General features: G+C 39.5%; 1 long non-coding RNA gene across 1 annotated transcript; it reads left to right on the forward strand.

The window, feature by feature from the left end:
* Positions 1-5: 5 nt before the first annotated feature.
* Positions 6-6,041, forward strand: LOC125309044. The gene is made up of 4 exons (XR_007196051.1): positions 6-146; positions 1,783-1,936; positions 5,647-5,711; positions 5,825-6,041. It is a non-coding gene; the product is annotated as an uncharacterized LOC125309044 (long non-coding RNA).
* Positions 6,042-9,323: the final 3,282 nt, after the last annotated feature.

Genomic DNA, 9,323 nt, shown 5'->3' on the forward strand with positions numbered 1-9,323 from the left:
TTTGCAGTTGTGCAATATGGAAACTTTGTCAAAACTGAACTTTCACTGAAGGAAAATGACAACAGAACCAAAGCCTTGACTACAGTTGCAGACATAAAGCAAATCAAACAGGTCACCATGACAGCTTCAGCAATCAATCACGTTCTGTAAGTCCTTCTGAAATCATAATCATATTCACAATCAAGCATCTAATTCCTAATCTGATATGCAACCCCAAAACAGAAAAAGTTGGGACGTTGTGTAAAATGCAAATAAAAACAGAATGTGATAATATACAACTCTCGTAAACCCATATTTAGCAGCAAAAATGACATAGACAGCATATCAAATGTTGAAAATGAAAATGTGGACTATTTCATGGAAAATATATGTTAATTATGAATTTGATGCCAGCAACATGTCTCAAAAAAAGTTGGGACGAGAGCATGTTTACCACTGTGCTGCTTCACTTCTCCATTTCTGTAAATGTTTAGAAACTGAGGAAATCATTTGCTAGAGTTTTGAGAATGAAATGTTGTCCCATTACTCCCCAATATAGGATTTCAGTTGCTCAACAGTATGGGGTATTCTTAGCCATGTTTTTCATTCCATTATGCACCTCATTTGACAAATCTGGACTGCAGACAGTCCATCTTAGCACTTGGGCTCTTCCTCTATGGAAAAATACTATTTAAATATGTGCAGAATTCATTTTGGCATTGTTTTCCTGAAATAGTCAAAGTCTTCCCTGGAAAAGACATTGCCTAGATGGCAGTATACAGTATGTTGCTCAAAACCTGTACACGTCATTCAGAATTGATTGTGCTTTGCCAAATGTGCAAGATACCCATGCTGTAGGCACTAATGCTCCTCCACACCGTCATAGAGGTTGGGTTTCGAACTGAGCACTAAAACAAGTTGGATAGGTTGGATACTTGGTTGGGCCTCTCCTCTTTACCCCAGATGAGTCCATGATTTCCAAAAAGAATGGCACATTTACTGGTCTAACCACAGGACCTTTTTCCATGTTACCTCAGTCCATTTTAAACAAGCTCAGGCCCAGACGGTGGTATTTTCTGTATCATGTCTCAATACAATTTTAGCTGTTACAATTTTGGCTGCAGTTTTTTTTAATTGAGTATCAAACATAGACAGTGGTTATCAGAGGAAACAGGTCTGGTGTTGATGCAGTGCCATCTGAGGTCCAAAACACCACAACCATCCAATTTGTTTTTCAGCTCTTTCCCTCGTTTGCAAAGATTTCTCTGGATTCTCTGAATGTTTTAATCATATTATGTCATGTAGATGATGAACTCCCCAAATACTTCACAATTTCATGTTAAGAAGCATTAAAATGACATTGTTTCATTTTTGCACATAGGTTTACACAGAGTGATGAATAGCCCTACATCTTTACTTCTAAGAGACCCTGCCTCTCTGGGAAGCTCTTTTTCCTAACCAATTGTGTCACTAATTACCCTAATTAGTTGTGAAACATTCCTCCCTTTGTTTTCTTTATCATTACACAACTTTTCCAGCATTTTGTTAACCCCGCCCCAACTTTTTGAAACATATTGCTGGTATCAAATTAAAAAATCTATTTTCCTTGAAATAGTCAAACTTGTCTTTTTCAACATTTGATATGTTGTCTGTGTCTTTTTCAACTAAATATGAGTTTAAGGGATTTGCAGATTATTACATTCTGTTTTTATTCACATTTTACACAATGTCCCAACTTTTTCTGTTTTGGGGTTGTATGTGCATGACATCAAAGGATTTCAACAAATTTCATTTCATTTACAGAGAACACATTTTTGTCAAAGAAGATGGATCAAATGAGAATTCTAAAAAATATATAATTGTGATAACTGATGGACGTATATATATGGACAGAATGACACTGAAAGAGGTTTTGCAAAACCCCAAAATAGAAAAGATCACCCGCTTTGCTATTGGGGTGAGTATCTTTTGAACAAACTTGCAACAAACTTGAACAAACCTGCATCGCTATGTTGCATTTGCCATTGTGCATCAAGTACAGTTGGCCGTTACTGGGATAGATGGTAAATGACTTCTGTAATATGCTTTGTGCACAATCTAACATTTATATAGGTTTTACAATGACTGTTTTATTTATTATGACCGCCGCGCAGCGAAGCGGCGGTCATATAGGTTTAGTCAGATTTTTTTTTTTTTTTTTTTTTTTTTTTTTTTTCGTGATGCCCAAATTTCCGTCAATGATTCCCGGACACTGAAAGACCGGGGTACACGGAAACTTGGTGGACATGTAACCCCACATGGATAGCATGGAACCATCGTTTTTCGTTTTTGATCTGTAGCCCCTCCGCTGAATTGGACCCCGAAAGGAGGGTAGGGCAGACACAGTTTTCTGTGAATATCTCGAAAACCGTAGGGTTTAGGAGGACCATTTTTTTTTTGTATGTTGATCTCAAGGGGCCATGTCAACCCATTCCATAACCACTCATTTCATGTATAGCGCCACCTAGTTAAACACAAAAAAGTAAAAAAGTGGTGTAATTGAAGGTATCTGTGACCTAACATAGTCAAAACTGCACAAAATTGGAAGTGTAGGATCATTATGACACCCTATGTATGCACGCCAAGTTTTGTGGAATTCCGTTCATGGGGGCCACACAATAAATTAATTTATGTTACTATACACCAACTGGCCTGTAGGTGGCCGAAGACAGTTTTCTGTGAATATCTCGAGAACCGTAGGGCCTAGGAGGTCCACCTATTTTTTTGTATGTTGGTCTTAAGGGGGCATGTCAACCCATCCCATTACCACTTATTTCATGTATAGCGCCACCTAGTTAAAAATTAAAAAGCAAAAAATGAGGTGTTTTCATCTCAATATCTCTGGCTGACAAGGTCAAAACTGCACGAAATTAAAAGAGTAGGATCATTATGACACCCTCTGAATGCATGCCAAGTTTTGTGTACTTTCGTTCATGGGGGGCCTTACAATAAAATAATTTATGTGTACATTTAGTGACGTACACCAACAAGGATTCCCGGACACTGAAAGACCGGGTACACAAAACTTGGTGAGCATGTACCCCCACATGGATAGCATGGAACCGTCATTTTTCGTTTTCATCTGCAGCCCCCCCCCCCGCTGGACTGGACCCCCCGAAAGGAGGGCAGACACAGTTCTCTGTGAATCTTTTATGGTATGTTGGTCTCAAGGGCCCACATCAACCTGGCTCATAATCACTCATTTGTGATTTGCCCCCCCCCCGGTAAAAAATGAAAATCAGTAGGATTAAAAGAAAGCCAAAATAAATATTCATCATCATCATCATGGCTGCATTTTCAGTATTGGCGAAGTAGTCGCTTGTCCACTAGATGGCGATCGTTGCAGTGAGACGTAATTTTGTTGGAAGTTAAAAGTGGGTTGGAAAAAACAATGGACGCTTCATACAAGGACTGTAATTTACCGCAGCGAACATCTAATAAGGATAGGACGATGTTCACATGAAGTGTAATTCCCATTTCTTCTTGAAGCCGAAATAAATCTGAGGATGTTTATCGGACATGCTTGGTTTTTACTGCAGGCAATGTTAATCTTGTAATATCAATAAGGACCTAGGTAATGTTACCGTTAAGCGTTGGTTGAGTGATGGAGGCATTTGATTTATTGCATTTGTAGAAAACTATAAATGCGGTTATACCAAGCAAATGTATAGCAGCACTGTTTGTATCTTTCGACTGTCATTTATTGCACGTGCTACAAAATCATTCTGTGCAATGGAAGATTTACCAACGTTACACCGGGTCTGATACAGTTTTGCCTATACATGCGTGAGACTGAGACGCCTGTTTATTTTGTTTTAAGTCGTGCAGGGTGTGAGAGGGGGAATCGATGTGCTTTGATTACAGCTTGGTAGTTGTAGTCTGTGAAATTAAAAAGCACGCGTGTGTGTGAAGTATCCAAACAATGACACCTTCATTTCATTATGGCTGCTTTAGCAAAACACCTTAAGCTACTGTGTAGTGGGTCCCATTTAGAAGTGGCTACTTCATTCGGCGCTTTCCTTGACTCATGGAGCTGCGTGAATGTTATTACAACTTTTCGCCACGATATGACAGTTTAAGTCCGCTTGATACTGTAAGGCGAAGCCATTGGTTTCCAAAGGAGATTTTATTTGTGTCGCCAGCATAGCCTATTGACAATTTATGTTGTCAATAGGCCTACCTTATAATCCTACCTGTAGCTTAGGGAAGCTAACAACTTTCTATTAGGATCTAGTTTGTTAGTTACCGTTTTGTCATAACTCCCTGATGCATTTTTGCATTTAGAATAGCCAGAGCGTGTATATCTCAATCGAAAATTAAACAATATCGGGTGCCTATGGACTAGGCTGGGTGAACCCAGCCTGATCTGCCCGCTATTTATTTTTGATTTCTTAAAAGATTGAGCTTGGTCTGATGAAAGCCAGACTAGCCATGGACCTCAGTTAAACAATGCAAGGGAACATGAATCAGCCTATATTTGCACTAACAATAACGGACAAAAGCTCTTCAACTTTGGCCCGTTAAAATGTGTATGAACAGTCTAGCTTACGCATTTTATCAAGGCCCATTTGGACATGTCAGTTATTTGCACCACTGGTTAGATGTAAAACAGCATTTCGTTTCAGACTAGGCTACTGTTACTTAATTTGTGCATTAACAATAACATTTCAGACTACTGTTACTTAATTTGTGCATTGACAATAAAGTATTACATGAACTAAAGATGACTAAAATCTTATGTAGAAGAAGAAACATTCACAAAAAAAATCCATCCATCCAAAAAAATGACCTTTGTTTTTGATAGCTGTTGAAAACGGCATGGAACTGACAGAGATGTTTTTGTTTATAAATACATAAAAAAAAATAAATAAATAAATAACATTATGCTGATACCTTTTGCTTTTCCCAAATACAATGTAGCCTACAGGTGTAAGTGACCTTTCATCAATCCAGTTGCAATGGATGAACTGTGATGAACTGCCCTACTTGTGATTGTTTAGAGATTTTAAAGGTTTTATAACAATTCTACATCTTCTTTGGCTATTCTACAATCTATTCACCTTTTCAGCACCAGTAGGGTACTTTCTGTGCAGCCGACACACACACTCAGGCATGCCAAACAAGCATACACAAAAGTTTCAAGAGTGGGGGGATGGAGTAAAATATGGAGACAAATTGAAGTGTGATTTATTTTCGCGGAACGGATGTACAGGACTGAGCGGCGGTCATATTTTGTACCGCTATGCGGTACATCTAGTTTTTTTACGTCCGGTTGTAAGCCATATGAATTAGTCCTATTCAAATCTATCCGCCTACTGGTTAGCACTTCAGACTTGTAGCCGGAGGGTTGCTTGTTCGAACCCCGACCAGTAGGCAAGGCTGAAGTGCCCTTGAGCAAAGCACCTAACCCCTCACTGCTCCCCGAGCGCCGCTGTTGTTGCAGGCAGCTCACTGCGCCGGGATTAGTGTGTGCTTCACCTCACTGTGTGCTGTGTGTGTTTCACTAATTCACGGATTGGGATAAATGCAGAGACCAAATTTCCCTCACGGGATCAAAAGAGTATATATACTGTACTACTACTACTACTATACTATACTTTTTAAATGTGTCCATGATTTCCCTTTTAGAGAACAATGCACATCAACAATCTTTCCCATCCCTTCCACCTCACAGACACCAATAAGGACAGATGGTAAATTTGATCATGTTTTGAATACAATGTTGACAACTGAAACATAAACCCATAAAACAATCCTTTCAGAAAAATGAAAGCTCTTACAATATCTCTCTATTTTTTCCCCTCAGATGTGGGTGATGATGATGAAGATGATGATGAAGACGAAGAGGAGAAATAAGTTTGTCCATGATTTCCCTTTTAGAGAACAATGCACATCATCAAGCTATGAATAAGGACTGATGGTAAATCTTATCATGTTTTCAATACAATGTAATGCATTTGACAACGTAAACCCATAAAACAATCCTTTTGTTGTGGGTGGGTGGTGTGGGTGAAGATGATGATGAAGACGAAGAGGAGAAATAAGTTTGGCTCCAGGGCTTTTGTTTACCTGGTCACAGATGACCAGATCCCACAATGTGTTTAACAGCATATTGTTTGGATTTGTGCCAATATGATGAAGCATTCAATGTATCATTTTAGAGCTTAATTTTCATTTTATTCATAAATTGTTTTCAAGAGATTTTATCTCATAATGTACACTTCAACTTCTCTTGCATGTATGACCACTTTTATCTGTTTTAAGTACCAGCACCGGTACCAGTTACCAGCTTAAAACCTTTTTTGAGACCATTGAGGCTCATTGAGACACAATACACACACACACACACACACACACACACACACACACACACACACACAGACATCTGTTGTTAGTTGTAAAGATAGTATGCTAGCTTGACTTGCTACATATGAATTTGTGCTTTCTCAATTACTGTAACGTTACTATCCTATAATTTAAAATTATTATTTGTTTAAATAAACTTGAGTTTTCAATTAATGTTTTGGGGAGTCATTTGTGCATTGTGAAATGTTTTAGATATTATCTGATATTTTATTGTCCCTCAGAAATGTGACATTTATAAAGCCTGTATAATTTGTCTAATTTGGGACATTCTCAGTGCATTTCTCCTGGTGTATTATGATAACACAGTAAATTAATGTTACCACATCATCAGAGAGAGCCAACAAGTCTTCTCACATGTTTGCTAAAATGTAACAAACAGGTCAAGAATGTTGACATAAGGAACTAAAAGACATCTAGTCATATCCTAAGCAATTATTTCCTTATAGGCTACCAAGCTAGCCTAGAAATCTAGACGTGCACCTAGCGGCAGCAAATTACATTTGCTGCCAGGGCTAGTCTAGCAACTCTCCGTTGGCTTGTGAGCTCCAGAAATCGAAACTTAATCAGGACATTGAAATCGTGTATAGAGTCGTTTGGTGGGCTTAACATAATGATTGATGGCAGAGTTGCAACGGTTTGGCTTGAATTCCCTGCTACTTAGAAACAAATATCCTATTGTGTCCTATTGCGTGCAGAGGGAATTTGAAAGACAACTGATTATCCCTCCCCTCGGACTGAGCACTGCGAACGGTGAGTGCCCAGACCCAACATTTTAATGTGGGTCTGGCTCGCCAGGCTACTACCAAGCAATCCCATCCAATGTTTCATTTTTGTCCACTACAGGGCTCCCCCTACAGAGTATTTGTCATAACTGTCATAAATAGCTTGCAAATAGCTTACACTGTAGGCCTACACATGGATTTGACTGACAAGGTAATAGGCTATTATAATTTGTGATTCTCCTGGTTGGGGGAGAGTGAAGTTTGTTCTAAGTAGAATGTTGAAATAAGGAACTGAAAGACATCATATTATGCAATTAATTATGACTCCCCGCTAGCGTAGTGGTCATAGGGATCGTCAAAGTTTTTGTTCGTCATCTAACTTGGTGGGCATGTAGCCCCACTAGACTTTTACAGAAAAAAATTGTTTGGGCCCCGGGGGCCACTCCCTACAGGAATGTGATGTCACACTTTAGTACTCTATTAAGATTAATGGCAGAATTTAACAAGCGGTCAAGTTTATTTATTTTGGACAATGGATTTGTGGGTATTGACGTTTATGTGAGCTGCGTTGTGTTCATTAATTAGTTTAGGACACACTCTGTGATAGCCAAGAAGACTCTACTTTCGTTTTGACATGCTATCTGCAACAACGTGTAACATGACGATGCGTTGATTGTCTCGTCGGCTATTTGTACTTAATAAATGAAATGAAACTTGAAGAAGAAAAATACAGAGGACATGACCTCGGTGTACTCTATGGTAGCTACGGCCAAGTATCTCACACACATTCTCTCACAAACACACACACACATAAACACACACTAGGGGCTCTATCTTGCGTCCCAGCGCAATTGACTTTGTACACTCGCGCTTTTGTCTTTCCTATTTTGCAATCAGCGCATATTGAATTTTCCCTCCACAGGTACATGCCTGTAAATTAGGGAATTGATTATACGGGCGGTTCAGCTTAAAAGACGGGCATGTTCGAGCAAACTTTCACTGTTGATATTTTGCAGTTTCAGAAAACAATTCCGCCACAGACCAGGAACTCCCTGGTCTAAAGTCTGTGGCGCAAATTCAGATGCTATTTTAAGGGCGCATGCATGACCACAGGCCTGCATGAATGAATGCGTTGCACACCAATCTACAGACACCCCCGTGCACAGACGGAAACATTCAAAGCCTTGATAATATTTGTCCATTTCCCGGTTTTGTTCGTGCATTGGTGACCTAAACATTTTGTAGCCTATATAGTACAACATCTACATGCAATATCTTTACAACAACAACGCCTAATTACGACCTATTAATTTGGACAACTTTATACAGCCCTATAAAGGCTAAAGTTACCTTTAGTTTTGTTCCAATTTACCGTTGTGCATGGCTTTAACATCAGCCTAAGCATTATTCCAGCTGCGCTAAGGTTTTAAGCACCATAATTTTGCCTATCTTGTTGTAGCCCATCTGAAATAACTCCAAGCTTTGCTATGTTCCCTCCATCCTTTCGTTATTTTCACAAAAACGTTTTATATCCATGATGGCCTTGAAGTCTTAAGTTAGTGAATTAGCTTAACCCTTTCGGACCCCACGTCCATTGGAATGGAGATGATATATTTCTGGGTCTAAACCAATGAAAATCTGTGGTTTCACCATTTTAATTATGCTTTGCTACTTATTGGATCCTGATGACCCAATCAGAATGCAGTTATGACCTGTAACTAGCCTAGAAATCTAGACGCACCCCTTGCTGCCAGGGCTAGTCTAGCAACTCTCCGTTGGCTTGTGAGCTCCAGAAATCGAAACTTAATCAGGCCATTGAAATCGTGTATAGAGTCGTTAGGTGGGCTTAACATAATGATTGATGGCAGAGTTGCAACGGTTTGGCTTGAATTCCCAGCTACTTGAAAACAAATAAGATGGATGTTGCTGCTGGCGAACAGTGTGACACGAGTTAAGCTTTTATTATGTTGGCAAACGTTTGAACTAGCCAACTAGCTCCGCTGGTGGGAAACGCATGGGACTCATAGCGCTGCCTCTGTCCTATTGCGTGCAGAGGGAATTTGAAAGACAACTGATTATCCCGCCCCTCGGACTGAGCACTGCGAACGGTTAGAGTGCCCAGACCCTACATTTTAATGTGGGTCTGGCTCGCCAGGCTAACCTGTAACTTGATCTGAGAGCACTTCAGACATCAAACAACACAAGCATGGCTCTGAA

This window comes from Alosa alosa, chromosome 16 (assembly GCF_017589495.1).
Source record: "Alosa alosa isolate M-15738 ecotype Scorff River chromosome 16, AALO_Geno_1.1, whole genome shotgun sequence".
NCBI lineage: Eukaryota > Metazoa > Chordata > Actinopteri > Clupeiformes > Clupeidae > Alosa > Alosa alosa.